At 42.7% G+C, this 8,594-nt stretch overlaps 1 pseudogene; it reads right to left on the bottom strand.

Moving 5' to 3' along the window:
• Positions 1 to 1,269: 1,269 nt before the first annotated feature.
• LOC122097261 lies at positions 1,270 to 2,979 on the bottom strand (annotated as a pseudogene).
• Positions 2,980 to 8,594: the final 5,615 nt, after the last annotated feature.

Below are 8,594 nucleotides of genomic sequence, written 5' to 3'. Positions count from 1 at the left end.
TTTAATTCTTGGTAGTTAATAGGAGATGAGCCTTATGCGAACCCCCAAATGAATCAGTTGCCTGAAATCTGAGGATCATGGTTCAAAGCCACCCAGGGCAGGAAAGTCCATGAGACTTTTAGCTCCAATTAATCAATGAAAAGTTGGGAGTGGTGGAGCTCTATCTTTGAACAAAACATTCTCAAGCCATAGGATAGCACACAGATGCACACAGAGAGAAAGCCTTATGGACTTTCTTGTATGGGCTAACTGTGACGCATGCTCCTCAGATTTCATCCTCTATTCATCCTCTCTCCATTTAAAATTTTATTGATCCTGCGGTTTCACCTCTGACTCTGGGACCTATATCTTAGCTTTCACAATCAATGCTGGTGTTTTTAACACCTCTGCCACAGCTCAAGGTTTTGTGCTGTGTAACTGGAGATAAGAGTCTCAAGCAGGTTCCTCCCTTGGCTGACTTGACACTGCAATCCTCAGATGTCAGCCTCTTGTGTAGTAAGGATTACACACATGACCAGCAACATTTGGGTCATTTTAAAACTTTAATATGTGCTTGCTTCCACCTCCTTTTATTTTTATTATTTTTTTCATTTTTGCTTGGCCTGGGAGTAGAAATTGAATTTCAGATGCTCTCTCAGTGCATACATGGGACTAACCATAACGTTTGGCTTTTGTGGGAAAGTTAATTGGAGAGAAGAGCTATGCCAGATTCAGGAGGCTGAAAATTGAAAGTCCTTAATGCTCTCTTCTCTAATTAACCACTAAAGGCTAACTTGGACTTCCTATCACTGTACAATCACTCACGACTGACCTGGTCATCTACAGACACTTTCTTGTAAATGTCATCCTTTGAAAACATGTACAATTCTATTTGTTCCTCATCTTAAGATCTAAACCTACATAGGGCTGATCTCAATTAGTCATGGAATACCAAATACGATAGGAAGACAAACCTGAGAGAGACATGCAATACAAAAGCAGAGCTTGCTCAGTTCCTCAGCACTCAAAGAGGGGAGGATGTGGAAGGGGGGGAGAACTTCATGAGCCTTTCTACTCTTTATTTTAGCAGTGGGTTTGTGGGAAATGTGTGGTTTTATTTCAACATGAAAATATCTCAATGCATGGCGATCTTGCCTGATGGGTTTATATTTTCTGCATAAATGTTATGGAAACTCATACATAACTCTCTTTTCATCCTGCAGTAAAGGTCAAAGCAGCAGCAAACGGAGATGAAAACAGATGATCGCCAGAGTCACAACTTAAGAAGGTTTCAGAGGATGGGGATTTTCCCTTGACTCCTTTTCCACTTTCTTCTGATAGCTCGTAACTGTAGGGGTGATGTTGACAGTTGTTTGTAGGAATTTTTGTTTTTCTCCAGATTCAAGTCTTATCTCTGCTTAGTTTGCTTCTCTATGCAGTATTTGACTTGCTCAGCTCCTGCCTGATTGCATCAATGAACTCCTCTTTCAGCTTGGTTAGTTCTTTTCTCATCTCATCTAAAATATCCTGCTTCAGTCTGTCACAGTCAAGGCTTTCTGTCTGGACCCGGTCAGCACTGGGCTGGGACAAGGGTGTGGACTTATAATGGCTCATAGGATCTGTTGTCAAAAACAATCTGATTTTTCCTTGGAGAATCTCATCTGGAGATGACGGGTGACTTGCTGCCATTCATTGTATTTGTTCTTTCCCAAGGTTTCCTGGTTGGTTCAGGTGTACTTGTTGATGAGACCTTAGAAGTTACAGGTTTTGATTGTTCATTTTTTGCTTCTATTGTTGATCCCTTTTCGGCCATTCTCCTCCTTCTGGCCATCAGGAGACTCATTTCCTCCATTAAGCTGCTACCTGCCAAGGGAACGGGTCCATTTCCACCACCCATGTCTGTTTTAGCTGACACGAAGTTCACATCTGTGAACACCGTGCAAAGAGGCATCTTCCACCCGTGACAATTTCCTAAGCTTGGCTCCAGCAATCACAGCTGCAAGTCCAGTTAAAGGACGATTGTCTTCTGAAAAGGATCCTTAAAAAAAAATCCGGATGCAGGAAGGGAGGGGCAGGAGGTGGTACAGGAGAGGGGCTTGATTAGGAAGAGGGCGTGGGGGAAGAGGGCCAGAGGATAGCAGTGGGGGTGAAGGAGGAGGTTCTGGGGGAGGAGAGAATACAGAGGCCTGGGCTGGACCTGGTGGGAGTGTTGGAGGAGATGGAGGTGCAGGTGGTCCCAAGATAACACCCTGCGGGGCTGGAGCCTCCGACAGCTGAGAGGTTTCCTGAAAGCCTGGCTCAGAAGCAGAGGGGTCTCCCAGCTCAGAGTTTACAGGGGTCTCCACAAAGGCAGAGGTGGCATTACTCGGCACTCTGCTCTCTTGATCCCATTCCACTTGCTCCAGCTGCTCCATCTGCTCCCTCTCCAGCTGCTCCACCTCTCTCTTTCCAACCTCTCTCCAGCCTCTCTCTCTCTACCTTTCTCTCTCTGGTCTTTCCCTCTCCATTCTTTCTCTCTCCAGCCTGTCCCTCTCCAGCTCCTTCTGACGTTTCTGTTCTTGCAGTTGTCTTCTTTGGATGTCCAACTCTTCTTGGGATGGGCCATTTTGAACTTGATCAGGCAGTTGTGAATTTTATCTAGGCAATTTTGGTCCTGCCTCCTGTGAATTCAGCACTTCTAAGGCATGCATCATTGCACTTGCGAAGATATTAGCATCCTCTTTGCTGCCATAGTTAAGACTGTACACCTGCCTGGCATCTCGCCACTGGTGGAAGGTCTGTGTTGCTTGATTATACTTTAATCCTTTGTGGATGGCACAGCTGATCACCAACTGATGATCCTGGATCTTCCTGCCCAGCACTCTGAATGTGTTGTTGCCTGTGTGGCGATAGATATGAACTCTGCTGAACCCAGTTGAACCACAGCTGGCACCCACTTTTATTGGCATCATCACAAACCAATGCAGTAGCTCTTCCCTGACAGATACTCTGTTCACTCATTGAGCCGGCGGGCCTGATGGATGCGGCACTGGAGTGCGCTCCTCTGGGACGACAGGGTTGGCTCATTCAGTGCTTCTCTGCTACACTGGCGGCCAGCTACTCCATCACCTGCTGTCGCACCGGCCAGGCCTGGGTTGCAGGGTAGGTGGGCCGCTTTGGCTGCCTGCTGCTGCCGCTGCTCCTGCACAGGCCCCTGAGGACCGTGAGGACCAAGAGGACTGCAGCCGTCCCAGCCATGGGAGGAGAGTGGGGCGTGCCATGAGGCGCTGGTGCGGGATGTGTGGAACACTCAGGCTCTGCCCTCGCCCTCGCCCTCCCCTACCGCTGTCGCCCTCCCCCTTTCTTCCCCTGTATAAGTAAACTTTTATATCTTACAAAAATAACTTTTAGCTGGGGACTGGTGGCTCATGCCTGTAATCCTACTCAAGAGGCTGACATCGAGGATCACATTTTGAAGCCAACATAGGTAGAAAAGTGGGTGAAATTCTTATCTCCACTACACTACCAAATATACTAGAAGTGTGGCTATGACTCAAGTAGTAAAGTGCTAGGCTTCATCAAATGATCTCAGAGCCCAGGCCACGAGTTCAAGCCCCTGGACTGGTACAAAAAGAAAAGTTTCATTAGTTTACATTATACTAGGATTATGGTGTGAGACACCAGTGCTGAGATTAAGAAACAACTTTTGTAGTAGCTGCCACTTTTGATCTTTTCCCTAGGAGTTTTTATGATTGTTTTTATCCATGCCTAATATTTACATTCCACTAATGGAATTATTTTTTTGGTTGGAGGCACATTTCAATAATTCAATAACATATCAAAAACACATTTTTCATTATTTTAAATAGAGAAGGGAAACATGATGAGTCTGAGCCCAGCAAAGAATGAATGATGGTTTGATTGCAGATATGTGGAATGTATTCCAGGATGTGGGAACCTACCAATTTGGGTGCCTCAGTTATCAGGTCTTCCTGAAGCTTCACAATAAATTTCTATAATGTCATAGCTACCTTTGCTATCACAACCGATAGGTGTCAGGCACTGATCTCACCCTTAGGTGGACTTAGATACACAAGGAGAAAAATATAATATTTAGAAGAAATGATTTACTATAAGACCACAGCTTGATGAGCTTTCCTGATTGAACTTTGAGATTTCATGAGCAGAACAGGCTCATCTCCACACAAGACTACTAAGCACTGAGGACCAGGCACTATTGTAGGCAACTAGAGAGAAAGATGTGAATACAGATGTGAATGGCCTGCCTCCATGCACATGTCATGCTGTTGGAGAAAACCATAAATCAAAAAGTTAATGTCAATAAATCAGAAGGATGGTCATGTGGGGAGACAGCTTCACTTTGAGGATTGGAGGAAAAGACATGATATAATAGTAGGAGGCATCATGCATGCAATTATTGCTTTTCCAGGCTGGCTCCAATCTCAATCACAGATCGCATCCTCCTGAGTTGCACACTATAGGTGTCAGGCACCTGCAGTGGGCTCTTTGATATAAATATCTATAACAAATGTGTGTTAAGTTTCTTGGAAGTTTTTTGTGAGAAAGGTTAAAAATTAAACATATTATGCACCCTAAACTTTCTTTTCACTATCTTCTAATTATTTCAATATGAGCCGTCTTACTCACTTTTTGGAAAAGTCAAGACATTTTTTTTTCATTGTTCAAATCCTGGGGAGGGAATAAAAATGACAGCTTCTTTGCCAAAGTACTAGAATGTACTAGTCATTTTAACTGACCAGTTTTGCCAAATAATAGGTCTTTCCCTTCATGGATTTTTCATCTTCAATAATGTTAGATGAATAAAACTATAAATAGGAGAAAAGCAACCACATATTAGCAAATTTATCACAATGACATATATAAGCTGTCCACTTTTTACCAAATGAAAACAGTTGCCACAAGCATTAAAAATTTGAATAAAAACTTGGAGATTATTCCTCTTCATACAGTTGGTTTTTTTCTTTTTTTCTTCTTGTTTTGTTTGTTTTGGTTGGTTGTTGGCCTTGACCTTTTGGTCTGGGGGCAGTCCCTCAGTTATTCAGCTCAAGGAGAGCGCTCTACCACTTGAACCACAGCACCACTTCTGGTTTTCTGGTGGTTTTTTGGAAGTAGGTCTCACAGAGTTTCTTGAAGACTGGCTTTGAACTGAAATCCTCAGATCTCAGCTTCCTCAGTAGTAGGATTGCAGATGTTAGCCACCAGCAACTGGTCAAAATAGTATTTTTTTCAATTTGGCTAGCTTGAATGATTGCCAAGGAAATAAATAGAACGTAAAATTGTTAATTTGTGCTAAAATTTGCAATAGTTTTACCTTGAAGATTAGTGAAATATTTAGAATTACATATTTTGAGAAAATGTAGCTGATTAGCTTTTATTGATTTAAAATACTAATATACATCTCTTTTTTATTTAAAATACTAAAATATATCTCTCTTTGTAGACACTGAATTCTGAGTTCAAAACTTGTACTTGTTGGCAGTCACTCTGAGAGTTAATTCTGTCAGCTCATTTTTAAATCAATCATAGATTAAATAACTTGAAGCTTAGAAGGTGTCTTTTGGTAAGAATAAGTGAAATAAGCCTAAACTCCTGCCTTTCAAGTAACAGAAGAAATCCTAACGTCTAGAATGTATAGACTCAAAATATGAAACACACAAAGAACATTAAGGGAAAAGAACAAATAATCTTATCAATAAATAGGTAAGTGAATTGACTAGATAGGTCCCAAATTAAATATAGATGTCTACAGAATACACGAAAAATATTCAATGTCTTTAGCAATCAAGGAAATGCAAATCAAATATATGTTGAAGTTCCATCTCTGCCTAATGAGAATGCCTATTATCAAAGAAAACACAAATACTGGCAAAGAGGTGGGGAAAGACACTCTACACAGTGTTGGCAATTAAGTGAATCAATGTAACCACAACAGAAATCAGTGTGGAAATTCCACCCAGGAAATCCTACATAGACACCTGAAGAAATTTAAGTCAGCGTTATAGTAGAGCTGTGTGCACACACATTTTTTACAGCAGGATTCAAAATAGTCATGTTTTAGAATAAGCCACCACAGGCAGGAAAGTATGTACAACTGTTATCTCCAATTAACAATAAAAACAAATCTGGGAATAGAGCTTTAGATCAAGTGGCAGAATACCAGCCTTGATGGATAAAAAGCCAAGCAAGAGATGAAAACCCTAGGGTCAAGCCTCAGGACTGCCAAATGTGCATGTACGCACGCATTGCCCCCCTCCCCCGCACAATGCTGCCTATATTTTTTAGCCAAGCTTCTTATTCCCCTTTGATTCATGCACCTATGACAGAGCTAAATATAATGGGAAAGTGATATTTAAAATGGTAAACTTATACTGAATACCCAGGTATATTTCTCATTTTTTTTGTAGTCACTGGGCTTGATCTCACAACCTGAGTGCTTTCCTTGAGCTTTTTCACTGAAGATTGGCTCTCTACAACTTGGAGCTACAGTTCAACTTCCGGTTTTGTGATGGTTCATTGTAGATAAAGAGTCTTAAGGACTCAGTCCTCCACACACTTTCTAACGGCAATTCTCAGATTTCAGCTTCCTGAATTGATAGAATTACAGGCTTGATCCACCAACACTGGGCTAGAACCTGAGTATTTTCACCATTGCTCATTGGAAGAATTCAATTCTTTTTCCTCCGGAATGCTTGCCATGCACATTTCTCTCTGGATAGTAATTGAGCAAAGAGAGAGGTTCCAGTAGCTCACACCTATACATAATACCTACAGAAAAGTCTGATATCTGAGGATAGTCGTTCAAAGCCAGCCCAGACAGCAAAATCTGGTAGACTTTTCATCCCAATTAACCACAAAAAAGCTGTATGCTGAGCTGTGCCTCAATCAGTAGAGCTCTATGTTGATCAAATCAGTGAACACGGGTACACACATGATGTGCATACACACACACACACACACACACACACACACACACACACACACAATTTTATAACAGAGTTCTCAAACCTAACAAGGTGCCATTCTAATCCCTTGATGTCATGCTTTACCTGAGCTGCAATCCATGCGGGTAAACAGCATCTACAGGGATTAAGAAGCTCAGAGCCAATCTGGACTCACCCAGACCAGAAGCAGGAGTGAAGTAACACAAGCATGAGGCCCCAACTAACTCACACTGGAAGGAGGAGTGAGGTGACAAAGGCATGCGGCCCCCACTCATCCAGAGGGAACATAGGAGTAAGGTGACACAGACAATGGCAACTACCCAGCCAGACCAGAAGCAAGTGTGTTGTGGTGAAAGCCCACAGCCCCCACTCACCAAGACCAGAAGCAGGAGTGAGGTGGTGCAGTCAAATGGCCTTACCCACCCAGACCGGAAGTGGGAGTGAAGTGACACAGACATGTGGTCAGACTTATCCTTCCAGGAAGCAGAAGTGAGGTGACGGTAACATGCCACACCAAAGGAGCCTCACGAACCATGGTGGCCCCCTGAGAAGGAAGGTATGGTTCTATGTCAATCCAGCCTTCTCTCCTGGCCGCTTGTGAAGGGCTGCTGGGTTCAATGGTGCACTCAATAGGTCATAGGGCTCAAGCTATGGAGCCTGCTGTCCTCTCCCAACTGGTACTGCACCTGCTGCAGTTTTGGCAGCAAACTTAATAAGTTCTAATTCACAGAATGTATACCATGAACCATTAGTGTCTTCAGGTGCCATGTGACACTTGCTAGTCACTTAATATTACAGTTGCCAATGTCTTAAGTGCTTTCTGAAGAGAGGGAGAAGGGGTCATAGATCCAACTGTTCAAAAATGCCTTTGAATGACACTGTATTGGCCCAAGAATGAGTCGACACAGCTGGTATCCAGGTATTTTGGGAAATTCTTTTTGGCCATGCTTTCTGTTTGGCCTTGGAGAGTCTTAGGCTTTTCTTTGTTGACACAGAAGATGGGAAAGTAATTGCTAAGGCTTATATAGTCAGGAGCCATTTCCTTTCTGCCCTTCTGAGATGGCATCTCACTACATAGCCAAGACAGCCTTGAACTTAATGTGTTTCTGCCTCAGCCTCCCAAGTGATGGAATTACAAGCTTACACCACCATGCCCAACTATCTGTCATGGGCCATTTGAAATAGAAAAATCATGACATGTGTTCTACTAACATGTGTATCTACTAACACTCTTGTGCAAAGATCAAATAACTTACAGCCTGGTTGTTAAGAATATAGACTCAGATTCAACTGAATTTCAAATAAAATTCTGGTTTCTTACCTGCTTTTGGTTAAAGAGGAAGACACTATATCACTGAGCTTTATTCACTTGTATACAAATGTGAATGGAGCCAAGAACAGGTGGCTCATGCCTACACTCTTACTCAGGAGGCTGAGATGGAAGGATTGTGTTTCAAAGCCAGCCCAGGCAGAAAAGGTCATATGAGAGTCTTAGTTCCAATTAATCCCTCAAAAACCATAATTGGGCTGAGAAGGTGGCTCAGTAGAAGTGTGCTTTCCTTGCATGCATGAGGCCCTCGGTTGGAATCCTCAGAATCACATAAGAAGAAAAAGCCTGAAGTACACTATGGCTCAAATGGTAGAATGCTAGCC

This window comes from Dipodomys spectabilis, unplaced genomic scaffold, assembly GCF_019054845.1.
Source record: "Dipodomys spectabilis isolate Male_0828 unplaced genomic scaffold, ASM1905484v1 ptg000420l, whole genome shotgun sequence".
Classification (NCBI taxonomy): domain Eukaryota; kingdom Metazoa; phylum Chordata; class Mammalia; order Rodentia; family Heteromyidae; genus Dipodomys; species Dipodomys spectabilis.
Note: the sequence above shows the minus strand (reverse complement) of the source record. Positions and strands in the feature narration are given on the sequence as shown.